This window comes from Triticum aestivum, chromosome 5A (assembly GCF_018294505.1).
Source record: "Triticum aestivum cultivar Chinese Spring chromosome 5A, IWGSC CS RefSeq v2.1, whole genome shotgun sequence".
In the NCBI taxonomy this organism is placed as follows: Eukaryota; Viridiplantae; Streptophyta; class Magnoliopsida; order Poales; family Poaceae; genus Triticum; species Triticum aestivum.
Window position 1 is genome coordinate 600,723,718 of NC_057806.1, and position 27,161 is coordinate 600,750,878.

At 41.0% G+C, this 27,161-nt stretch overlaps 1 pseudogene; it reads left to right on the forward strand.

Annotated features, from left to right (window-relative positions):
• The first annotated feature begins 550 nt into the window (after positions 1 to 550).
• LOC123105198 (cullin-associated NEDD8-dissociated protein 1-like) lies at positions 551 to 10,531 on the forward strand (annotated as a pseudogene).
• Positions 10,532 to 27,161: the final 16,630 nt, after the last annotated feature.

Here is a 27,161-nt window from a genome sequence, read left to right on the forward strand (position 1 = left end):
ATCTATATTCTATATCAATATAATAAGATTCAAAGGGGCAGATCAAAATAATCTCGACCATCAAATCAGGTCAATCCAACGATTTGGACTGCTCTGATGGTGAGTGCTGCAATTAATATCTACAAAATATGAACGTTAGCGCCAATCACACAATTAATCCGGAAATAATATCCTACCTAATATTTACATGCAATTAATGTACATGTTTAATTTTTTTAGGGGAAGTACATACAGGTTACTAGTGTCCTGAAAAACACGAAATTCGTACGCACGACTAGCGATCAATTCAAGCCTCCCTATCCAGGCAGCAGCGCGGTGGGCTTTGCCTTACAGTGTCCCGTTACATCTTGGGCCCTCTTCTTTTTCTCTGAATTCTATGGGCCTGAGGAACCGCTACGGAAATACTATCTGGGCCAGGCCTGCCAGGCGGACGCCGTGGTGAGATGTTTTTGTTTTTGAGCTGGTGAGATGATATTTCGGTTCCATGGATCCTCCCGAATGTAAAAAAAAACTTGCTCTCAAAAAAAAAATGTAAAGAAAAACTGGTCGAAATTAGCAAGCCTGCGTAATTTCGTACGCCCGGAGCAAACCCCTTCCCCACCGTCTCCAGAAACCTCCCGACCCTTCCACACCCACTCCCCCTCACCTCCCCATCATCCCGGCGGCAGCCTCCTGCGGGCCCCGGCCTTCCCCCGCGGCGGCGACGAGCAGAGCAGCCGACGACGACGGCCTCCTCCGCTGCGCCCCGGCCCCGTTATTCCGCCGCCCCGGCCCCGTTATTCCGCCGCCCCGGAGCCATCCGTCCCGGGGCGAGGCCTCCGTGTTTCCGCCTCCGCTGACCGCCGCGGCATGCTTCCCCTGCGGCGCCTCTCCACCGCTGGTAATTTTCTCACTGGTAGTCTGTAGTTGAATTGGTGTATGCCTTGTCTGATTATTGTATGGGTGTGATAACCACGAATCGGAAGTGGCATTTGCAATTTATTGTTTCTAGCATACCTGAGACAGAGATGTATGCATTGTCTGATTGTTGGTTTGACTGAGACAGAGATGTCACGATTGCTGTATGCATTGTCTGATTGTTGGTAGTTTGGTATTAATTGAATTGGTGTACGCATTGTCTGATTGTTGTATGGCTGTGATAACCACAAACTGGAAGTAACATCTGTAATTTCTTGTTCCTACTAGACATATCTGAGACAGAGACGTCACCAAAACGGCTGCGATCAGGGCAGGCCTCGCAGGAACCCCACCAGGCCTTCAGCATCAAGTATTTGTTGTTTGATATCTTGCTCCATATCCAGGATCCAACAACCCTTCTGCATGCTTCGCTCGTGTGTAAGGATTGGTATAAAATCATCTCAGATCCTGGTTTCCTCAACCCTTTCCGCAAAAAACAAATTAGCCAGTTCGTCGGGTTTTTTGGTGAGTTTGATGGTGGGGATGATATAGAATTCATACCGCTGCCACTGCCCCCTGAGTTTGCATATGTTGGCAAGTACCTATTGACTTCATTTTCGGGTGGTCTTAGAAATGCGCAAGACATTCGTGGTGGCTCTGTTCTTCTAAAACTGGAAGACTCGATCGCCATCTCCAATCCATTTATGAAGAGTTTCCGCACATTTCCACTAGCCCCACCTTTCCGGAATATTCATGGCCATCATTGTGGTGATTTTTACCTCTTCAATGGTGATAGCGTAGTCCGCGTGGTTATCATTGCCATGGCTAATCTTCTGCATATTCAGTTATGTGTTCTCGAGTCTAGTACTTGGATAGAGTATAGAAACACCGTTGATGTTGGTATTTCTCTTGGGGAAGGGCCCTTCTGTAAGACTGCGCTGTGTGTTAACCGCTTTATATATATGCTCTCTATTGATGGATTCTTAGTGAAAGTCAGAATGGAGGATTGTTCTGCATCTGTCATCCCTCTTCCAAATGGGTCATATGAATGGCGTTTTCAACAGATATGCCGATCGAATTATTCTGATTTCCTGTATGTCCATGTTGATGGTTTCGACATTCGAATATGGTCGTATTTGTCAGATACCTGGACTCCTGTCTTTAGGATTCATGTTCCTTCTATATTTGCCTGTCACATTGATATTGTGGAAAGCCTTAATTGTATTGAGTGGGACACGTCAAGGAGTGGCTGGGGGGAGTTTTTGACAATGTACGGTGTCTCCGATGGGGTTGAGCATATTATCATGGGGATTAATGGTGTTGAGCATTTATATCTACTGGATTCTATTAATGGAACAGTGACGTTAATTGGATCCAACGAAGAATTAATTGAGATTTCACCTTTTGTCACCTCTTGGATCCCTTCATTTCTGACTTTAAAGGTTAGTTCCGCTACTATTCTTTCTATTCCAGCATTTTACTTTAATCTATGATTAGGCTTTGTTGACTTGCATGCCAAGTACTTCAGTAGTATCAATGAGTTGAAGCTATTCTAATTACATCCGGTCCACATCCTGTTATTATTAGTACGAAGCTCCAGTAAAAATGTAAATAGTGCTTTCATGGTCTGTTGTCACTTGATGATCTATTAACTTTTTGTATGTTATCTCTTAACTGGAACCTCTGCACCACAGCCTTTGCTGATTACTCCTAGGAAGTTAGCACACCTGCAGGACTGTAGTGCCTCACTGGCACGACTTATGATTGTCTTGATACATTTCTTCTTCTTTTTGACAGGAAAAGAGTGCTGAAATTGAATACGAATGTCTTGATATATTAGGTGATGTGTTTGATAGATCTGGCAACGTGATCACGAAAGATCATGCGTATATGCTCACTGCACTTTTATCCCAGCTGAGCTCCACTGAAGCAAGTGTCAGAAAAAAGACTGTTTCGTGCATTGGTATGGCTGAATGTATTTTACAGTTATTTTGATTGTTAATGGTTGCAATTGGTTGAACAATCATAGTTATTTATGGTGACTATAACTCGCTTCATGTTGCAGCATCGCTTGCTCCATGTTTGTCAGATGATCTATTAGCCAAGGCAACTTTGGAGGCTGTCCAATTGCTGAAAAAAAGAAGGCAGAAGTCTGAAATAACCCGAACGAATATCCAGATGATTGGTGCTCTAAGGTATATGCTTTGACCTTCTAACTGCCGCAAAAAAAAAGGTTCATAACAGCTTGTACTGAGCTATTCAACTTCAAGTTGGCTAGTTCAAACAGCGATAAAACATCTGTATAGAATGAATCTGGTTGGATAATATACCCAAGGATAAACTTATTTTAGGATGGAAGGAACTAAAACAGATCCGGTTGGTTAGATTCATTTGATTACTGCAACTCATGTTATAATATAATTTATTATTTGACTTACAGCTGCTCGGTTGGATACCGGTTTGGACCACACCTTGCCGAAGCCGTTCCTTTGCTCATAAGCTATTGCACAAGTGCATCAGAAAATGATGAAGAGCTCCGTGCATGCAGCCTGCAGGTGAGAATTTATGTTCAGTTTTTACCTTAGATTGCTGTTACCGTTGCTTCTCTGTGGCTTTAAGTTATCTCCATCTTATAGGCCCTCGAGAGTATTATGCTCAGATGTCCAAGAGATATTTCCCCATATTATGAGGGTATTTTGAATCTTGCTTTGGAATATGTAAGCTATGACCCTAATATCACCGATAGCATGAAGGAGGATGCTCACGGTGAAGTTCAGGATGAGGAAGACGATGAGTATGTTACTTATGTTCTTATAATACAGAAGCAGTGTTTCCTATTGATGTAATTGAAACATCCTTAATATTTTCTCCCAGTGAGAGTGCGTCTGAATACAAAGATGACAAGAATGCAAGCTGGAAGGTTCGTCAGGCATCAGCGAAGTGCCTGTCTGCAATTATTGTATCTTGTCCTCAGATGTTGTTTAAGATGTATCAGGAGGTATGTTTATGACAGCATGTTTAAACCAGCTTACTGCACTTTAACAATCTTGTTTGTCATGATCGCATGATTCCATATCGGCCATATTGTTATTGATGTTTCTGAGCTGATTCCAACCATTTATTACCTGTTTTGAAAATTAGCCACTCAATCGAGTGCCTCTATGGAACTTGGTGTAATTTGTTTGATTGTTCACAGGCTTGTACGAAGTTAATCAACCGCTTTAGGGAAAGAGAGGAGAATGTAAAGGTAACTGCATGGTATTTCATTGCTAAATTGGATTTGAATTGTCATTGTATATCAAGCTTACGAAGCTTCTCTTTGATCCTAGATGGACATTTTCAATACATTTATCGAGTTGTTACGCCAAACTGGTAATGTGACAAAAGGACAAGGTGACATTGATGAGTCTAGGTAAGCAAAATATCTGTTACTTTTTTTTACCCATCCTTGCCATTTATAGGATATATCAGAAGCAGTACACAATGCAGTCGTTTCTCTGTTTGGACTAATAGCCTAAGTGAGCCTATGTTGGTTAAAACTTGGCACGACTTCGTACATGGATGCAAAAATCATTATCTGCTTTTGACTTGTTATGGTTAGAGGGAGGTGATTGTGATCACAAGATATGCGCACTGAGCCTGTATTGTCAATTGGTATACTTTGCAGCCCTAGATGGTTGCTGAAGCAAGAGGTACCCAAAGTTGTCAAGTCTATCGATAGTCAGTTATATGAAAGATCAATCAAGACAAAGGTTTGTTCTTGAACTGTCTGGCAAAGCATCTGTCTGGACTCGTAATTATGATGTTATATTGTTTTGTTGGCATTTTCAGGTTGGAGCATTCTCAGTATTGAAGGAGCTTGTTGTTCTATTACCAGATTGTCTTGCTGATCATCTTGGGTCCCTTGTTCCTTGGATTGAGATGTATTTGAATGTTAGTGAGTTTCATTTGCTGTGTAGTTTCTTGTGCAGGACTTCTGTTTTAACTTGCCGTCTATTGTTTATAGGATAAATCTTATACCTCCAGCCTGAAGATTGAAGCCCTTGCATTTACTAGGATTCTTATGGCCCCACATTCGCCCTCTGTGTTTCATCCATACATCCAGGTATTGTAGCTATTATCTTTGATAAACCACTCGCGACAGTTTTGGTCGTTACTCATTAGTCATTACTGAACGCAAACCAAAATTTCCAGATATTATGTGATGCAATAGTATCTGCTATTGGAGATATATATTACAAAGTCACCGCTGATGCTCTACGGGCGTGCGGGGAGCTAGTCCGGGTTCTCCGTCCAAATTTTGAGGTCAGCCTTATACTCCATGTGCTGATGTTACAATCTCCCAGTTATGGTGATATTTAAGCTCTTGTTCTGCTGTTACACAGGCACGTTCCATAAATTGCAGGCCATATATTAGTCCAATCTATGAAGCTATATGGGCCCGCTTGGCCAATCAAGATCAGGTCTAACCACTCCCTCCCCTACGTACATACCTCCCTTCCCCCCCTTCCCCTCTCATGCTATTCTGTTTTGCCAGGAAGTTAATGAGTGTGCCATATCGTGCATGAGCCTTGTGATCGCTACTTTTGGTGATGGTCTTCAAAGGGAATTACCGTCATGCCTATCCTTACTTGTTGACAGGATGAGCTATGAAATAACACGACTTACAGCAGTCAAGGTAAGCAATCAACTGCACCTTCAGAACAAAACTAATAGGGACATTATGGTTAATGTTGAGTTGAATTTCAGTATTCTAGTCAATGGTAGACAAAAACAAATGAAAATGTTTTGATCAGTGCATCTTGCTGGGTTGCTGGGATAGAGATGGTTTTGCGGCGGGTTCATTGGTGTAAAGATACCGTTAATTATATACTATAATATATATTCCCTCTGTGTCATAATATAAGAGCGTTTTTGGCACAATGCCAAAAAAGCTCTTATATTATGGGACGAAGGGAGTACCAATATATTTGTGTGGGTCTTGTCCACAAGTTTAGTTGTATACCCTGTCATCATTTGCTTAATGCCCACTGGCGGCGTTTTCAGACTGTTATGTTTACTCTCTGTTTTACTGTACTAGGTGATTGCATGCCTGTTCACTGCTTTTTTTTGGTTCTGTTGCATTTTCAAAATGTTCATTCCTTTACAGGCATTTGCGGTGCTTGCGAATTCACCTCTTCGGATTGATCTTTCATGTGTCCTGGACCGTGTCGTTTCTGACCTTACAACTTTCCTTCGAAAGGTAGATATATAATATATACGCATTGTTTGTTTTGATTTTGTAAGTTGAAACATCCTATATGTTAAACAGGGCATCAAAACTGAAGACTAAGTTTTTTATTTTATTTCCCCCCTTCAACAGGCTAACAGAGCCCTTAGGCAGGCAACAACAGGAACCCTAGATTCTCTGGTTGTTACATATGGGGATCAAATTGGCCTGCCCTCTTATGAGACTATAATAGCTGAACTATCTATTCTTATAAGGTTTTTTTTTCTTCCTTAGCTTTCTTCAACAACTCTCCAGTTTCTGCCTACCATGATGACTGATGTTGGATTATCTATTGTGGCAGTGACATCGACTTGCATATGTCTGTTCTTGCGTTGGAACTCTGTCGCACAATAATGGTCGACAGAAGTTCCTTCCAAAATGTTGGTTTAGCTGTGAGACATAAAGTTTTGCCTCAGGCCCTTATTTTGATCAGGAGTGCTTTGTTACAAGGACGAGCACTAGAGGTATAATATTCTCATATTAATTATAAGTACTTGATTTCTTTATTCCCCAATTGATGGAGGACATTGTTTCTGTTACAGGCGCTGCAGAAGTTTTTTACTGCACTGGTCCAGTCTGCAAATACAACCTTTGAAACTTTGTTGGGCTCCCTTATTTCCACTGCCAAACAGTCACAGTTGGGTGGCCTTGCCAAGCAGGCACTATCCTCTATTGCACAGTGTGTTGCTGTGCTATGCTTAGCAGCTGGTGATCAGAAGTGTGCATTGACTATTGAAATGCTCGAAGGCATTCTAAATGATGTCAGTTCTACTGATACTGTAAGGCTTTTCCTGATCATGCAAGTCTTTTGTTCACCAGATTTGCACATTTATATCTGTATGTCATACTTGCGATTGTTGACATAACATGCCTTGCTTCATGCAAGTTAGCTTTATTGGGATGCTGTCTATTTGTTTCCTATGCATTCCGCTGTTCTTATATCATTATGTGTCTGCTGCTATTGGTGCTCTATAGTCTAATGATTTTTGAAATATTAAACTGTAATTAGTCAAATATTAATTACTTGATGGTAGGGTTAGTGCTTGGTTATGATGGGTGTCTGCAGATCTTTATTATTTGCCATGGGTTAACTGCATACCTATGTTTGACTCGGAAGGTAAATTATGCCCTTCCCTTTGTCATTTGGTAATTACTTATAATTTGTTTTCCAGGCTAAACAACACATTGCCTTGTTATGTTTGGGAGAAATTGGAAGAAGGAAGGACCTCAGCAACCATGTTCAAATTGAGAACACTGTAATTGAATCATTCCAGTCACCTTCGGAGGAGATAAAATCTGCAGCATCGTACGCTCTCGGAAACATTGCTGTTGGCAATCTATCCAAGTATTTGCCATTTATCTTGGATCAGATTGACAATCAACAGAAGAATCCGTATCTCTTGCTTCATTCACTGAAAGAGGCAGGTTTCTAATGAATTCATGTTTCTAAAAGGCACCTCCCATAAGACTGCTGTTTAATTTTGTGCTCTTATGCAAAACCTGTTAGGTAATTGCATGGCAGTCTGTTGATCATACTGGCCAGGATGAGCTCCAGGACTCAAACATTGTGAAGATATTGGCGTTGCTCTTTAATCACTGCAAAAGTGAGGACGAAGGAGTTCAGGATGTGGTTGCTGAGTGTTTAGGCAAAATTGCACTTATTGAACCTAACAAACTAATCCCTGTTCTGAAGGTGTGAAGTGTCGACAATTAACAAAGTTACACCCCATGTTTCATTTACTCCATGATATGAGATCTAATGCAGCATTTCGTATAATTTTGTAGGAATGCACATCTAGCCCAGCAGCAAACACAAGGGCTACGGTTGCCATTGCTATAAAATATTCAATTTGTTGAACGGCCTGGAAAGATAGATGCAATCATGTACTCTGAGATTTCTACTTTCCTTATGTTAATCAAAGATAGTGACATGGTAATTTTACTTGAAATAGTATTGACATCCTTACTAACCAATCTTCCTAAAGAAAGATTTGAAGATGACAAATTACATTTATTGTTTACACTTGCAGCATGTGAGACGTGCAGCTATCCTGGCGCTGAGTACAGCTGCCCACAACAAGCCAAATTTGATCAAAGGTCTTGTTCCTGAACTGCTCCCTCTTTTGTACGACCAGACTGTCGTGAAGGTATTATTTTCTGGTTTGGTTGCTTATTTCCTTTCATTAGTTATGATCTGGCGGCCAGTTTCCAGGGATCCACGCGGTGCCATTCTTGGAAGTTGGTATGGAAGAGTTGGGCGCCTCCACGGGTAAAAATTTTCCATTGGCTCGCCGACCAGGATCGCTGCTGGACTGCTGAGAGGCTCGCGCGACGTGGCTTGCAGCATCACCCTCGATGCCTCCTTTGCGACCAGGCCGTGGAAACTATCCAGCACCTGCTGCTGACCTGCCCCTTTGCACGTCAGACCTGGCACATTGTCCTTGATTGGTTGATTATTCCGGTCCAAATCCCCGATCAGGAGCACACGGTCACGGAGTGGTGGCTGGGCGCGAAAGAGCTCGCGCCGCCGGCGCATCGGAAGGCCCTCAAATCCATCGCGCTTCTTGTGCCCTGGATGCTCTGGAAGCACAGGAACGCCTGTGTCTTCGACAACGCCACGCCATCCATCGAATCACTAGTGGTTAGGATCAAGGACGAGGCCCGGTGTTGGGCTGAAGCAGGAGCCCAGGGACTTCGGGTTGTTCTGCCCACAACCTGGGATGTCCACTGATTTTGTGCTTTTCTTTGTACTGCTCACCTCCTAGGAGGATTGGTCTACCTTTTCCATGAAATGAAATGCAAAGGTCCTTTGCGTTTTCTCGAAAAAAGTTATGATCTGGCGGTGCTACATGCAATTCACTGCTAGGTAGTAATGATTTCCTTCTTTGCAGCAAGAATTGGTTAGGACAGCTTTCGAGCACGTCGTTGATGATGGGCTTGAACTTAGGAAAGCTGCCTTTGAATGTGTGGACACATTGCTGGATAGTTGTCTTGATCAAGTGAATCCGTCGTCCTTCATCGTTCCTTTCCTCTTATCTGGTTTAGGTGGTAAGTACAGTTAAGACATTATATATTTCGCCATGGCATTTTGAGTGTGTTTGGTTGGTGCCTGGATTAGCCCTACCATGAAATGGGCAGACCATTGTATTTTTCGTCTGGCTTAGTTCGGTGCCAATTTCTTTGGCTATGACCGCCCCCAGCCATTCCTGTCATGGGTTCTTGCCAAATAATTGGCCAAGTGAAGGCACATGATTCCTTGGCCTGGACTGCATAGAACCAGTGATGTTAAACTTAACTTTATTGTTATGACAAGATAATTTTACATTTATTGCTTAGATTTTTTTGGGTTTTCTCAAGATATATGGTTCCAGATTATTAACTACAATGTATTTCTCTTGTGTTTCTTTCTAAACCCTAAGATGGTATATCACCTATATTATGATAATCTTGTGGAATGTTTATTTTCAACTGAACATACTAATCAGTTGTGCATCGTACTGCTTATTGCAGATCATTATGATGTAAAAATGCCCTGCCATCTGATTCTCTCAAAGCTAGCAGACAAGTGCCCCTATGCTGTTCTTGCAGGTTTGTTATAATGAAGGACCTTCAAAAGGGATGTTTCATATGTGGTGAACGCCTTTCCTAATATTAGTATTATTACCCTGTTTCAGTTTTGGACTCATTAGTTGAACCCCTTGAGGAAACTATTGGTGACAAACCGACGGGTGATGCAGTGAAGCAGGAGATTGATCGCAATGAAGACATGATTCACAGTGCTCTTCAAGCAATTGCTGCTCTAAGCCGCATAAGGTAAAGCTTGGATCTGCCCGGCTAGTTGACGACTTGTTCTGGTTTAGCTAAGATTTGAGCTGTCTGTCATCCTTTTTGTTGCTTGTCTATAGCCTTTACGCTTGTCCAAATAACAGTGTCGACTTTCATCTGCAGTGGCAGCGGCTACAGCATGAAGTTGAAGAATCTGATGAGCAAGATAAAGGCCACTCCTTCATTTTTGAATATGTTAGGAAATACGTGCACATGCCTGGGAAATTCGAGGCGATGATCCAGCCTCGCATTCGCCTTTTATTGGCTGAAAGGTTGCACGGCAACATGCGAGCAAAAGGATGCTGAAGTGCTTTGCCATCTGTCTTCCTGGTTTGTAGCTTAAAGGAGCGCCCGTCTCTGGTTCTTTGATTTTGAGATAGCTTACCACCTATGCCATGAAAGCCCCCCACGAACTAGCGCACAACTTGTGTGCGATTCCTTTGCAAATGTCTTGTACCATTTCGGCTAGCTTCCTTTTTTTTTTCTGTATTGTATCTCACAGAGTAACAAAAAAGAAGAAGCAACCATGCATTTAGTGCTGAGCAAGTTTATTAACATAGGTGGCAAATTGGTTAGTATTTGCAACTAACAAAAAATAACAGTTGCTGCAAAACAAAATAAAAAACAGAAATGAAATGCAAGCTGATTCTTTTTTTTTTTGAACAACAAAAGGCGCACGAAGCGTCAAATTCATTCAGCTCAGTAGCTCTTACAGCATGAATTACAAAGCCCTGGACTTGAAATGTAGGTAGGAGGGAAAGTAAAGGACAAGATATATGTCTATGAGCTGAAGCAAAGCAACATATTTCAAGCAAAGCAACATATTTCAGGTTCAACATTAGAACGTAGAACTTGATGAGCTACACTATGAGTGATTCTATTTAGTTTTTTTTTAAAGAGTGATTCCATTTATTTCCCTTGAAATATGAAACACTGAGATTGCAAATTGGATGCCTGCTTGAAGAAATCACCCAAAAGTTTCTGGATGCTCCATGGGGTATTGGCCTCCACAATTTCACCCTAATGCAGCTAATGAGGCCAAGGATAGACAATCCATAAGAAAAGTTGGGTGAATGATGTTGAGCCTATTAGCCAGATGAGCCGCAAAAGAAAGTGCAAGTGCTTCTGCCTGTAGTGAAGAAGATGTAGCCGGAGATGAAGCTTGAATTTGCACATTTACTTCAAATTGATCCTTAGGCAACGATAGATAGACTCCTACTCCCGTAGCAACCGAACCTTGCGCCAATCCTGGAACTTTCTTACATCTGAAAGTCGCATCAGAGTAGATTTTAGGACCGGCAACGAGCAAATTAGATCTAAGAGTTCGTCCCTGTAGAGGAAGTTGATCAGGAGAAAGTTGAATTTGAGGCACCACATGCAAGCTAGACATATGACTAGAATCATCATATAAATAATAAGACAAGGCTTTTGCATAGAAGATGGGCATCGGAGGGCCATCAGGGAGCCCATGAGGCAGGGGGCGAGCCCAGGGGGGTAGGGTGCGCCCCCACCCTCGTGGCTGGTGGGTGTCCCCCCTCTGGTATTTCTTGCGTTCAATACTTTTTATATATTCTGAAAAGTGCTCTCGTGGAGTTTCAGGACTTTTGAAGATGTGCATAATATGTCTCTAATATTTGCTCCTTTTCCAGCCCAGAATTTCAGCTCTTAGCATTCTCCCTCTTCATGTAAACCTTGTAAAATAAGAAAGAACATGCATAAGTATTGTGACATAATGTGTAGTAACAACCCATAATGCAATAAATATCGATATAAAAGCATGATGCAAGATGTATGTATCAACTCCCCCAAGCTTAGACCTCGCTTGTTCTCAAACGAAAACCGAAATCAAAAAATATGTCCACATGTTTAGAGATAGATGTGTCGATAAAAATAAAATACGGCCATGAGGGCATCATGATCATTCTTAAAACAACACTATTCTGATCCTGGGATCAGAATAACTATTTGGATTATGGCTCGCCCTATATAGCGCCGATCAGATGTTCCCGAGTTCCCGAACGCTGGAACGAAGAAAAAAAATCCTAAAATCTAAAAAGTGCATACGCACTATTTGAAGACATCGAGCGGCTGGCTCGCAGCCGCATGATCCGGCCATCACAAGCGCTATCTGATAAGGTCCCGGCCCACCCCACCGACAGCCTCTCTCTGTCTTCCCCGCAGCACCCGCGTCTCTCTCTCTATTCTCTCTCTCACTCTTCCCCACGGATCTGGATCAGAGGGGGCTCACCGGCCTCTCCCCTCAACGCCGACCACCAGGAGCCTCCTACTAACCGGCCACCACGCTCCACCGGCGGATCGGAGGAGGGGAGGACCACCCCGGCATGGCTCTGCCCCGAGGTCGTCGTCGCACCACCACCACGACGATTGTCTTGGCCGCACCACCACCAGCCTACTCCACCATGGCGTCTTCTGCAACTGCCCCGTGCTCCCTGGGCAACCAAATCCAGCCCCACCACTGCCGTGCCCTGCCGTCGTCGACGGGACGATGCGGCCGTCGTCTCCTTCCTCTGCCCGAGGCTGGTTGAGATCCTTTCTCTCCGGCTCCGATTGAGCCCACTACCCCCCATATGCTTGCTCTTTGATGATCTCCTCCACGCGTCTGGACGCCGTGATGGCGGAGGTGGAGGATCCGCTGGTCACGGTGGCATCTGATGTCTGTGTCGCACTGGCGGGGATGGAGCAGCCTCCGGCGGTGGTGGTGTCTGATGTGGTCTTTCTGGCATCATGATCTGTTGAGTGGAGGTGCAACAGTGTCAGGTCCCAGCGCCGACTGCGATTCTGGCCTGATTCAGGCAGAAGGGTCCCGTGGGAGAGCATTGACACCTTCTCGTCGGAAATTCGTTGACTGGACCATCATAGCCTAGCGATTCTGGCTGCCTGCATGTCAATACAATGTAGTAGTATTTGCTAGTAGTCCTGCTACATGAGTCTAGTTTATATTTACATTTTTAATGTTTGTTTTCCTTTTTCTAATTTAGTGCTAGTCTGCTACTCAGTACATGACTGAAGCAAACTAGTCCAATTCTATGTATGTTTCATCTTCCTTGCAGAAACTGAATGATTGGGTGGTGAAATAGGTGTTTTCTTTAGTCAACTAACACTGTAACATTTGTATGTTACGGTTTTTGGGCGGCGATTTGAGTTGGAATAGGAGGAGGAAAGTACATAAGAGTATCGAGAGGATAGTTCTAATGTTATTGCTCAATCCTCTCAAAATGCATCTGTGTGGTTTCTGTGTTTTCTTGCATGCATATAAGTAACCAGTTGGCTAGTTTGTTGTCATAGTTGCACAGAAACACAAATGTAGTTGGATCATGCATATACATATCTCAGTTGGCTAGCCAACTTATGAAGTTGCACAGTGAGGGCTAACCAGTTGCACAAGCAATGGTATTCAGATGGATACACTATGTAAACCATGTTCAAGCAATATGTGTGTTCTTTTGGTTGCACACTCATGTGTGCTCTGTTTTCACAAGGCATGCATTCATACATGAGTTTGCAAATCAAGGCAGTAAATATCCTAGCTGGCTTAGTCACACTTATGCAGTTGTACAGGGAAGGCTATATAGTTGGTTGACAACTAGTTTAGTTTTGGCTCCAATGCCTAAATCATGACCATGCAGTGTGTATGCTGATTTTTTGGTTGCACACTCATGTGTGATCTGTTGGTCATACAGTGCATCAAGTTGTACACATTTTGTTTTGTTTTGTAGGTGTGCTTTGGAAAATCAACATTACTTGCTTACCTCATGGCATTTTTTTGATATCAATTGTTTTTGCTCATTTTTACTTTTTAATACGTTTGGTTGCTTCGACTAATTTGTTTGTTCGCTTTTTTTTCACAGACCAAAAATGATTGTAGAAGGAGATACGGCTCCTAGTGAAGGAGAGGTATGTTTGCTTTTTTCATCATTTTTCATTTATCCTTGCAACAGTTTTGTTTTGCAATTATAATAACTATTTTTGGGGGGTTTTCCTGACCATATTCCGTGTTTTGTTTGGCTATGCAGGGGCCGTAAACAATTCTTCTTGGCGGAATTCGAAACAGCCCGCCAAGTGGCAGTCGCGTCGTGCTCATATCGATGGGGAGGCAGAGGATGATGAGGTAAGTATCGTGCAAGGTTTTCGACTCGACGAGTCGTTCTGGGGTAGCGACACTTGACGATTCATGCCGTGCCGATCTAGTCGAGGTGTTTGAGTCGACTTCTAGTTACGACTCATCGACTAGTCGTGACTATTCGTTCGACTCGAAAAGATGAGTATCGAGCAAGCAGTGTGGGTGGATTTCCCTTTTTTGCACACACACACAAGTAACTTTTTCCATGCATCCTTTAGGTTGGTGACCCATTCCGCTTCGTGAGACGGCAGAAACGGAAGGCGACCATGTAGGTTGGAGTTGTGGCTGGAGTTGCCACACCGTCTGCAGCATCTGCCGAGGTAACATAAAATGGCATTAGGATTTTTTTTCTACACAAAGAAACCTGGGATCTTATTTTTTACACAGTTGCAAAAGAACCAGCTAGGTGTTGGCACCCTGAACTTTTACAGTTGTACACAAATCAATTAAGAGTTGGTATCCTCAACTTTTCAAATAGTTGCACATTAGTATCATACGAGTTGGCATCCTCGACTTTCATAGTTGCACTAGAACCATTTGGGAGTTGGCAGTCTCAACTTTTTGAATAGTCTCGTAACAATATCACATGAGTTGGCATCCGCAACTATTTTAGTTGCACAAGAACCAATCAGGAGTTGGCATCCCCAATTTTTTAATAGTTTCACAACAGTGCCACATGAGTTGACATCTTCATCTTCTTTAGTTGCACAAGAACCATTCAGTAGTTGGCATCCTCATGTGTTCACATGCATATGATTTTCTAGGTGTGCAAATGCACTTGAAAATAGTTGTACTACTTATTTGGAAGATTATAATCTGTTAAATTCAATATTTTTTTGTCTATTTTCTTGTGTTTAGATAGGCTAAATTCATCATGTTCCTCAGTTTAAAATTCATTACATAGCTACACAAACATGCAACATGATTTGCATGCAGGAGTACTTGCAGTTGCACAAAATAAATGATGTAGTTGCACAACAGCCAGCATAAAGTTTTTTTTTGGAATTTTGCATACAGATTTTTAGCTAAAACCAAAATGAATCTGAAATTATCTAAATTGGCATCTTCTACTTTTATATGAGTTGATGATGCCAACTACTGAAATTCAAACCCCACAAGTAGATGGATATGGGAGTGTTGTCAGTTGCACACTTGTACTTGTTAAGTTGCACAAATACAAGCTAGAGTTGGTTCATTTTTTCTCAAGCTTCTTTTTTTGCATCATGTGCAGGTTTTACAGGTTATGGGGGTGGATGAACTGACAATTCTAAGCTACAAAGTCACATATACTACTGTGTGGAAAGATTAAAGGAAAAACCGTATACTTCTTGTCTAGTTGGTAGTTATATTTTCATAGTACCTACAATATGTTTTTTGCTACAGTGACACCAGTTCTTCTGCATTATGTGTGAAATAAGACTATATGTGCTCTCTTATATATATTTGCATATTTTCTATGTTTTGTTGCACACATTGCAGCAAAAGTTGACTTGTTTTATGATCTAGTTGCACAAAAATTAGTTAAAATTGCACAGGTACCGCATCTCCCTGTTTTTTATCCTTGTTTGTGTTGTCTTCAAGTATTTAGAAGCTATTTTTACAAGAGAAATTTGGTGTGGGGGTGAAAGAGAAAGTCAAGGAGGGAGGATCTGGACAGGAGGAGAAAAGGATCAACCTCTTTTTTCACCCTTATTGGTGCTGCCTGGTACTTTCTAATCTGTCCTCCCTCTTTCTTCTTTTTTTCGCAGCAAATTGTTCCAGACCATTGTTATTTCACCTTGATTCATCTGCCATGGCAGCTCTGGCGATGGAGATCCAGAACTGGGAACCCCTTGTTTTCGTGTGGAAGAAGGTGGGGGCAGGTAGGGGCATGGGGAGAAGAAGTTGGTGGCCAAGAGGGTGTGAGAGTTTCGAGTGCTTCAGGAGGGGAGGCAAGGGCACGCGATATCCTGGGGACCGCGTCCAGTGTGTGGTTGGCGCGGTCTGTAGCTGGCTTTTCTTTTTAGTGTGTAGTTTGTTGGGTTGGCGCGGGTCTGTAGCTGGCTTTCCTTTTCTGGGATCAGGTGGACCGAATCTTTCTTTTTCTGGTGGCCGCTCGGGAACGCTAGGGAGCAGCTGGCCGCTCCCTAGACGTGTTCAAAAAAAATCCCCACGACCCACCTCCCGCAAGCCATAGTCCCTCGATCCCCACCTCCCGCAGTCCCTCGATCCACTCCACCCTGACCCATCGGCGCCTCCCCCCACCAGCCCGCCGCCTGCTGTAACCCCGCTCACCGCTCCGCCGACGCGGATCCGGCTGCCGCCCCCGCCCCCTGCCCTGTCTCCAACCGGCGCCACCGCCCCGCGCTCTGCCGCCAATCGCGCTCGTCGTCGTTGGCTGCTCGCATCCCCGCCACCAGGACCTCGCCCCGTCGCCGCCCACCACCAGGACCTCGCCCCGCCGCCGCCCACCACCTGGAGGTCCCCTCTCTGCGCGTGGATCTGGTCTTTCCCGAGCTCCCCCCGCGACGGAGGAACACAAGGCAGAGGCACCGGCGCCGGGAGGAGTAGAACAGGGCGCCAGCACCTGCCGCCCGCCAAATGCTGCTCCTCGAACTTCCTAGTGCATACTAGCTTCCTTCATCGAGGCCCCCCTGGCGATGGTTTGTGTTTGTTGCCCACATGTTCGTGTTAATGCTAGGAGGAGTGCTGCTATTGAATTTTGTTTGTTGATGCTGGATACAGTACTGAACTATGTATAGTTAGTGAAAAATTGGACCCCTCCCTATTGTTACTGATCTAACTCTCTCCACTGAACTCTCTCTTCGGAAAGATTTGAACTTCTTTTATTTTTCACAGAAGTTAACTTCAAAAACATGTTTCTGTATTTATCTTCTGAAATAAATGCAGTTTGATGCCACTTATATGTGATGGATGAATTGGTTTCAGCACTGTTGAAAAACACTTTAAGAATGTGTGGAATGCAGGTCCACCATCATCTTTCGGACCCGACGGTGCTCCGTATAAGCAGCAACAACAATGTGCGTCACGTAATGCATCCAGATAAATTTCAAGAAAGTAAACAGTCTAAAAGTTCAGAGACGACATGACGAGAAAACTTATGGCCCGACAAGGTCTCCTTGCACCTAAACGGCTACCATTTTTCTATTAGCGAAATTTCCTCTGTTTTGGATTTATGAAGATGGAACAGATCACTGGTTAGAATTTTGTTGGTACGCTGTTGCTGCAGTTTAACATGAGAGAGAGAGATTTCTTTTAAGAGGTTAGCGTTGCTGCCGTCCGTAGTTAAAGAAATGAGAAGAGAGAGAGAGAGTGCGGATAGGATGTAGTGGGTGTGTGCTGGATAGAAACCACTAACTTTAGAAGAAAAAATATTTCTTTATCTGGCACTTAGTGGGTGTGTCTTTCTCTGAATAGTGGGTAGTATATTCTGTGTACAAGGCATAGACTATGCTTTGTCTGTTTCATGTCCTGTTCAATTGGTAAATTGTCGGTAGTATGTTACATAGCGCTTGCTCGCATGTATTGCCGCTAGGAAGTTCAAAGAACAGAAAACTATAAGCTCAGGTATGATATCACACAAATTTCATAGAAGAAAAAAAATACGTACAAACAGGAAAAGTTCACCAGAAAAACATAGAAAGTTGAGAAAAAAACCAATAGTTCATTTTCGAGAAAAAGTGAAGTTCAAAAAAAGAGAAACATCACTAAAAAATCGATGTGCAAAAAAAATACCAGAGATTTTAGAGGAAAAAACTCAAGAATTTTGTGGGTATACCTAAAAGATTCTATACTATGTCCCAGGAAGTTTCATGTTTCTGAAAGCACCTAGAAGTTCAAAATTAAATAACAAAGTGGTTCAATATTTATTACAAAACTAAGATTTTTCCATTACTAAAAGAAATAAATCAAGAAGTCCAAATTACAAAAAAAGCAGTTTAAGAATATGACTAAGAAGTTGGAATTAAAATAACAAAGAAGTTCGAAGTATATAAAAAACTCAAATTTGTTGCAAGAAGTTCACGTGCACCTCCGTGCACGGTTTATGATTTATATCGCGGGACGTCCGACCTCCAATTACATGTTTTAAAATGGCAAAAAAATCATGTCCGACCTTCAATTGCGTGTAATTCGACGTATACACAAAAATGTGACAAAAGTTCATAGTGAAAACAACGAGAAGTTCAAGTACTCCAAGGAATGCATTTCAGGTGAGAATAAAAGTATAGAAAACTAAAAGTTTAAAAGGTTTGTTGAAAGAAGTTCAAGTGCTCTTTCCGGGGGAGTTCAAAAATTCTTGCGAGAGAGGTTCACCTTGTATTTCCATGTTCGGTTTTTTCCGTATAAAAATCGAATACAATTCTTTATTCAAAAATATAAAAAGGTGAAGTTCAAATTGAAATAACAGAGAAGTTCGGAGTTTATTAAAACCTAGGATTTACCAGTTCAAAAAATAAAAAACACAACACCTTTTTTTTACACTTTTAAAAACAACTCATAAATGAAAAAATGGTTGCTAGAAGTTCAAGTGCACGGCGAGGAAAAGTTCAAAAATTCTTGTGAGAGAGGTTCACCGTGTGTTTAGATGTCCAAAATACATAAAAAGATGTTGTTTGTTGTGTTTTAAAATAATTCACTCAAACCAGAGAGAAGTTCAAAGTGATAACATCCAGAAGTTTACGTACTACATGGTGTGTGTTTCGTATAAGAAAAATCCAATAAAGTGAAACAGAGTGAAGTTCAAACAGACATACCCCAGAAGTTCAACTACTTCACGCAGTGCAAAAGACAACACGTCAAAAACAGAGTGAGGTTCAAACAGACATGCCCGTGAAGTTCAACTACTTCACACAGTGCGTTTCCATTCGTAGTGAAGGCAGAAATCATGATCTCGTCATTTCTCTAATTTACTTCAAAACGATAGGAATATCATTTGTGTAAGTTCAAGTCCTCGGTCGGAGAAAGTTAAAAAATATTGTGAGAGAGGTTTGTATAAAAAAATATCATTGGTGTAACACTGACGAAATGGATGAGAAAATTACAAAAGAAAATACATCACAGAAGTTCAACGTGAAAATAGCAGGAAGTTCGACTACTATAGTGAATGAATTTGAGATGAGAAACTTTTAAAATCGTTGCGAGTATGAAAAAATGATCAACACGGTAAAGTTGCATGTTTACATCAGCTTTCCACCGATATATTACTTGCTCAATTCCAGTGAGTGTTCCGGTGAGTGGATGGAGAGCTACGGGCAAAAAAAGCACGTGAAAAACAGAGTGAAGTTCAAGTAGACATGCCGAGAAGTTCAGGTTCTTCACGCGGTGCATTTTCGATGAATCTGTTTCGCGATAAAGGCGGAACGAATGATCTCGCCATTTTTGAAATTACTTGAAAACGGCTAGGAATCATTTAAAACATCAACATGAAAAAGTTTCGCATTTTCCTTAGCTTTTCAACGGTATATTATTTGCTCCATTTCGATAAAGTTTGTAGAAATTACGGCGAAAATACCTTTTTAGCCATTTGCAAAATAGACTTAAAACAATAAGGAATTGGGAGAAACAATATATACCAAAAAGTTTCTCATTTCCTCAAGCTTTCCAACGCCGTATCATTTTCTACATTCGGACGCACGGTTAAAAAATTAGCTCGAAAATACGAACTCGGTGCAACTTGTACCGTTTTATAAATCTCTTTTAAACCGTTCAAAATTAGAAAAAACTTTCAACACAAAAAAGTAGCGCATTTTCATAAGCTTTCCAATGCCATATCATTTACCTCAATTGGATTAGCCATTTAGAAATTACATCGAAAATACGAACTCTGCTGTTCGGTTTGTGAAATTTTACAATTTTCCAAATTACTCTTTAACCATAGGGAATTAGGGAAAACTTTCAACATGTGGAAGAAGCGGTTTTGCAGCAGCTTTCCAACGCCATATTATTTGCCTCATTCCGATAAACGGTTTTAAAATGCGATCGAAAAATACGGTTCACGTTTTTTATATGAAGAAAAAACGGTTTTCAAAACTGCTCTTAAACGGCTTATATTTTGCCAAAAATTTAACTTGGGTCATGATACTGGTGTCCATAACTTTCCAACGATATATCGCAAGCCCCATTTGGGCAATGTTGGCGGAAGTTCAACCTAGCACTGGGAGAAGTTCAGGTCGAACAACTCGGACAGTAAAATTGCAAAAATGCAATTTCATCATGACCCGAGAGCAAAATCCACCAACGAGAGAGATTCCTATTTAAAACCGGCATTTATTTGCTAAAAAACTTTTCTAGATTACACCAACATCATATAGAATACGACTAACCAGAATAATTCGCGGGGGAAGCCACGGTTGCGAAGATAGCCCGAAGGTCGGGTTCGTACAGAGGGAAGTTCAGGCGCGTTACTCAGGCAGTTCAGGTTCTGATCAGAATATTATTCTGATCCCGCGATCAGAATGGTGTTTATATATATATATATATATATGATCTCTTATGCTAAAGTAACAATTCAATCACAATTTTAAGTATGAATCATAAACTTCATTGAAAACTAACAAACTTTAATCTCAGTTATTGAGGCAATTGCTATTTATCATAACATATGAAAGAGTCAATATAAGAGCTTTTCAGCAAGTCCACATACTCAACTATCATTTAGTCTTTCACAATTGCTATCACTCACGCAATATTTATGGGTATGGAGTTTTAATCGGACACAGAGAAAGATAGGGGCTTATAGTTTTGCCTCCCAATGTTTTACCTCAAGGGTAATGTCAACAATAATAGCTCATGCAGACTCACATCCAATTAGCTATATGTATCTGGATCTTTCCAACACATTGTGCTTGCCAAAGGATAAAATGTAAAAAGGAAAGGTGAAGATCACCATGACTCTTTGCATGAAGTATAAGACAAGAATAAAAGATAGGCCCTTCGCGGAGGGAAGCAGAGGTTGTCATGCGCTTTTATGGTTGGATGCACGTAATCTTAATGCAAAAGAATGTCACTTTATATTGCCACTTGTGATATGGACCTTTATCATGAAGTCCGTCGCTTTTATTTCTTCCATATCACAAGATCGTATAAAGCTTATTTCTCCACACTAAAAAGTCATACATATTTAGAGAGCAATTTTTATTGCTTGCACCGATGACAACTTACTTGAAGGATCTTACTCAATTCATAGGTAGATATAATGGACTCTCATGGCAAAACTGGGTTTAGGGATATTTGGAAGCACAAGTAGTATCTCTACTTGGTGCAAAGAATTGGCTAGCAAGAGAGGGAAAGGCAAGCTCAACATGTTGGATGATCCATGACAATATAATTTATCTCAGAGTAAGAAATCATAACCCATTACGTTGTCTTCCTTGTCCAACATCAACTCTTTAGCATATCATACTTTAATGAGTGCTCACAATCATAAAAGATGTCCAAGATAGTATATTTATATGTGAAGACCTCTCTTTCTTTATTACTTCCTATTAATTGCAACAATGACCAAAACTATGTTTGTCAACTCTCAACAACTTTTATTCATCATACTCCTTATATGTGAGCTCATTACTCTCCATAAGATCCATATGATCTCTTTATTTCTTTTTATTTCTTCTCTTTTTCTTTTTATTTTATTCCCACAAGATCATAGCAAAAAAATCAAGCCCTTGACTCAACACTAATCTTTATTATATATAGCTCACGGACTCGATTACATAGGAATATCATAAAGCAAAACTCACAACTAGATCATACTAAAATTTTATTCTACTAGATCAAGATATTATCAAAAGGATCGAACTAAGAAAAAACGGTAAAGATAAAAGTTGTGATGCTGATACTATACCGGGGCACTCTCCCAAGCTTGGCAGTTGCCAAGGGGAGTGCCCATGCCCATGTGATTATGTCTCCTTCTTCAGGGGTGATGACGTGATATTCTTGGCGATGATGCCCCTCAGGATACGATTCTCTTCCTCGAGCTTATTGACTTGCTGCTTGAGGTTCATTATTTCCTTACGGAGCTTGCCAGTGACAGCTAAAGCTCCTTTCACCCAAGGATGTTGCATAGCTGCGGGAGAACAAGTAACACTCTTTTCCATATTTTCATAAGAAAGAAATCTAACATTGGAAGGGATAACCGAGTTTGGAATAGCTGAGCTCTATGGTTCCCCCATCGTGAATCCTGCCCGGAAACAAGAAGTAACTTCTTGATCCTCCTCCATGGCATCTATCCTTTTCAAGTCAGCTTCCATCTCTTCCTCCGTTGAGGGCCCAAAGTGATAGGCATTGCTGTTTGCCCCTGGACCTGGTGTTGGATGAGACACCCGACTCTCCCCGACTGACTCTTGAGAAGACATCTTGCTCTAATCTGCGGCAGAAATAGCTCGAAACAAAGACATGAGATATTTGCGTGATACGGTGGTCAAAACCTTGGGGAGATTATATAATGAATTTTTACCGACCAAAAGAAGTATCGTGCAAGAAAACGGAGTCCGGAGAGCACACAAGGTGCCCACGAGGCAGGGGGGCATGCCCAGGGGAGTAGGGCGCGCCCTCCACCCTCGTGGAAGCCCCGTGTCCTTTCCGGTCTACTTCTTATTTTCCTATTTTCTTAAATATTCCAAAACAGAGAAAAATTGCCATTAGAACTGTTTTGGAGTCGGTTTACTTACCGTACCACGTACCTATTCCTTTTCGGAGTCTGAAACGTTCCAGAAAGTGTTCCTTATGTATTCATCCGGGGTTACGGTTTCAATAACATTAGTTTCAACATTTATAGGATTACCTGAGATATAATGTTTGATTCTTTGACCGTTCACCACCCTTGGATTTGTGCCTTCGAAGTTGTTGATTTTTATGGCACCGAAACGATAGACCTCCTCGATGACGTAAGGTCCTTCCCATTTAGAGAGAAGTTTTCCTGCAAAAAATCTTAAACGAGAGTTGTATAGCAATACATAATCACCTACATTAAACTCACGCTTTTTTATCCTTTTGTCATGCCATCTTTTAACTTTTTCTTTAAATAGTTTGGCATTTTCATAGGCTTGGGTCCTCCATTCATCAAGTTAGCTAATGTCAAAAAGGCTCTTCTCACCGGCAAGTTTGAAATCATAATTGAGCTCTTTAATAGCCCAATATGCCTTATGTTCTAGCTCGAGAGGTAAGTGACATGCTTTACCATAAACCATTTTATACGGAGACATACCCATAGGATTTTTATATGCAGTTCTATAAGCCCATAATGCATCATCAAGTTTCTTGGACCAATTCTTCCTAGATCTATTAATAGTCTTTTGCAAAATTAATTTAAGCTATGTATTGCTAAGTTCTACTTGACCACCAGACTATGGATGATATGGAGATGGAATTCTATGATTAAGATCATACTTAGCAAGCATTTTATGAAAGGCACCATGAATAAAATGTGAACCAGCATCAGTCATTAAATATCTAGGGACTCCAAACCTCGGAAAAATAACTTCTTTAAGCATCTTAATAGAGGTGTTATGATCAGCACTACTAGCTAGAATAGCTTCCACCCACTTAGTAACGTAACCAACAACAACTAAAATATGTGTATACCCATTCGAGGAAGGAAAAGGTCCCATATAATCGAAGCCCCAAACATCAAATGGTTCAATAACAAGTGAATAATTCATAGGAATTTCTTGACGTCTACTAATATTACCAATTCTTTGACATTCATCACAAGACAAGACAAACTTACGGGCATCCTTGAAGAGAGTAGGCCAATAAAAACCTAATTGCAATACCTTATGTGCAGTTCTGTCTCTAGCATGGTGTCCTCCATAAGCTTTGGAGTGACACTTGCGTAAGATATGTTCCTGTTCATGCTCAGGTACACAACGTCTAATAACACCATCTACTCCTTCTTTACAAAGATGTGGGTCATCCCAAAAGTAATGTCTTAAATCATAGAAGAACCTTTTCTTTTGCTGGTATGTGAAACTAGGTGGTATAAATTTAGCAAAAATATAATTAGCATAATCAGCATACCATGGAGCAGTATGAGAAGCATTTATGACATTTAATTATTCATCAGGAAAGCTATCATCAATAGGTAGTGGGTCATCAAGAACATTCTCTAACCTAGACAAGTTGTCTGCAACGGGGTTCTCAGCTCCCTTTCTATCAATGATATGCAAATCAAATTCTTGTAGTAGGATAACCCATCTAATAAGTCTAGGTTTAGCATCTTTCTTTTCCATAAGATATTTAATAGCAGCATGATCAGTGTGAATAGTTACTTTAGAATCAACAATATAAGGTCTGAACTTATCACATGCAAATACAACTGCTAAGAATTCTTTTTCAGTAGCAGCATAATTTCTCTGGGTATTGTCTAGAGTTTTACTAGCATATTGAATAACATTTAATTTTTTATCAACTCTTTGTCCTAGAACAGCCCCTACAGCATAATCACTAGCATCACACATAATTTCAAAGGGAAATTCCAATCAGGTGGCTGAACAATAGGTGCAGAAATCAAGGCTTTCTTAAGTATTTCAAATGCTTCTACACAATCATCATGAAAGACAAAAGGAATATCTTTTTGTAATAGGTTAGTCAGAGGCCGAGAAATTTTTGAGAAGTCCTTAATGAACCTCCTATAAAAACTGGCATGACCAAGGAAACTTCTTATACCTTTGATGTCCTTGGGACACGACATCTTTTCAATAGCATCAACTTTAGCTTTATCAACTTCAATACCTCTTTCAGAAATTTTATGCCCCAAGACAATACCTTCATTAACCATAAAGTGGCACTTCTCCTAGTTCAAGACAAGATTAGTTTCTTCACATCTCTGCAAAACTCGATCAAGGTTGCTCAAGCAATCATCAAAAGAGGATCCATAAACGGAGAAATCATCCATGAATACCTCACAAATCTTTTCACAAAAGTCAGAGAATATAGCCATCATGCATCTTTGAAAGGTAGCAGGTGCATTACATAAACCAAAAGGCATACGTCTATAAGCAAAAGAATCGAAAGGGCAAGTAAAATTGGTCTTTTCTTGATCCTCAGCTCACACAGGTATTTGAGAGAAGCCAGAGTAACCATCTAGAAAACAAAAATGTGTATGTTTGGATAATCTTTCTAGCATTTGATCAATGAAAGGCAAAGGGTAATGATATTTTTTAGTATATTTATTTAATTTACGGAAATCAATTACCATCCTATAACCTGTAATAATTCTTTGCGGGATCAATTCATCTTTATCACTAGGAACAACAATAATACCTCCCTTCTTAGGGACACAATGGACAGGACTTACCCACTGACTATTAGCAACTGGATAAATTATACCTGCCTCAAGGAGCTTTAATATTTCCTTTCTTACCACTTCTTTCATCTTAGGATTCAGCCGTCGTTGGTGATCAATAACTGGTTTGGCGTCTTTCTCCAAATTTATTTTGTGTTGACATAGAGTGGGACTAATGCCCTTAAGATCATCAAGAGTATATCCAATAGCAGCACGGTGCTTCTTCAGAGTTTTCAATAAATTTTCTTCCTCCTTCTCTGAAAGGTTAGCACTAATAATAACAGGATATATCTTCTTTTCATCAAGATAAGCATATTTAAGAGTATCAGGCAATGGTTTAAGCTCAAACACGGGATCACCCTTGGGTGGAGGAGGATCCCCTAGGATTTCAACAGGCAAGTTGTGTTTCAGAATAGGTCCCCATTTAAAGAGTATTTCATCTATTTCCCTTCTTTCATTCATAAACATATCATTCTCATGGTCTAGTAAATATTGTTCTAAAGGATCAGTAGGAGGCACGGCAATAGAAGCAAGACCAATAATTTCATCTTTACTAGCCAATTCCTCATCACGGGGTTGTTTACGAAACTTAGCAAAATTAAACTCATGAGACATATCCCCTAAACCAACAAAAACAATATCCTTATTGCAGTCTATCTTAGCATTAACAGTATTCAAGAAGGTTCTACCAAATATAATGGGACAAAAGCTATCTTGTGGGGAACCAAGAACAAGAAACTCAGCAGGATATTTAACCTTCCCACACAAGACTCCAACATATCTAACAATCCCAATTGGTGAAATAGTATCTCTATTGGCAAGCTTAATGGTAACATCGATATCTTCTATCTCAGCAAGTGCAATATCATGCATACTTTCTTTGTATAAGGAATGGGGTATTGCACTTTGCTACCTATTGAGCTTGCGTTGGATTTCCCTGAAGAGTAAAGGATGATGCAGCAGAGTAGCGTAAGTATTTCCCTCAGTTTTTGAGAACCAAGGTATCAATCCAGTAGGAGGCTACGCTCAAGTCCCTCGTACCTGCACAAAACGATAGCTACTCGCAACCAACGCGATTAGGGGTTGTCAATCCCTTCACGATCACTTACGAGAGTGAGATCTAATAGATATAATATTTTTGGTATTTTTGGTATAAAGATGCAAAGTAAAAAGTAAAAGCAAAGTAAAAACAAAGCAAGATTAAAGTAATGGAGATTGATATGATGAGAATAGACCCGGGGCCATAGGTTTCACTAGTGGCTTCTCTCAAGAGCATAAGTATTCTACGGTGGGTGAACAAATTACTGTTGACCAATTGATAGAATTGAGCATAGTTATGAGAATATCTAGGTATGATCATGTATATAGGCATCACGTCCGTGACAAGTAGACCGAAACGATTCTGCATCTACTACTATTACTCCACTCATCAACCGCTATCCAGCATGCATCTAGAGTATTAAGTTAAAAACAGAGTAACGCCTTAAGCAAGATGGCATGATGTAGAGAGATAAATTCATGCAATATGAAATAAACCCCATCTTGTTATCCTTGATGGCAACGATGCAATATGTGCCTTGCTGCCCTTTCTGTCACTGGGAAAGGACACCGCAAGATCGAACCCAAAGCTAAGCACTTCTCCCATGGAAAGAACTACCAATCTAGTTGGCCAAACCAAACAGATAATTCGAAGAGACTTGCAAAGATAACCAATCATACATAAAATAATTCAGAGAATATTCAAA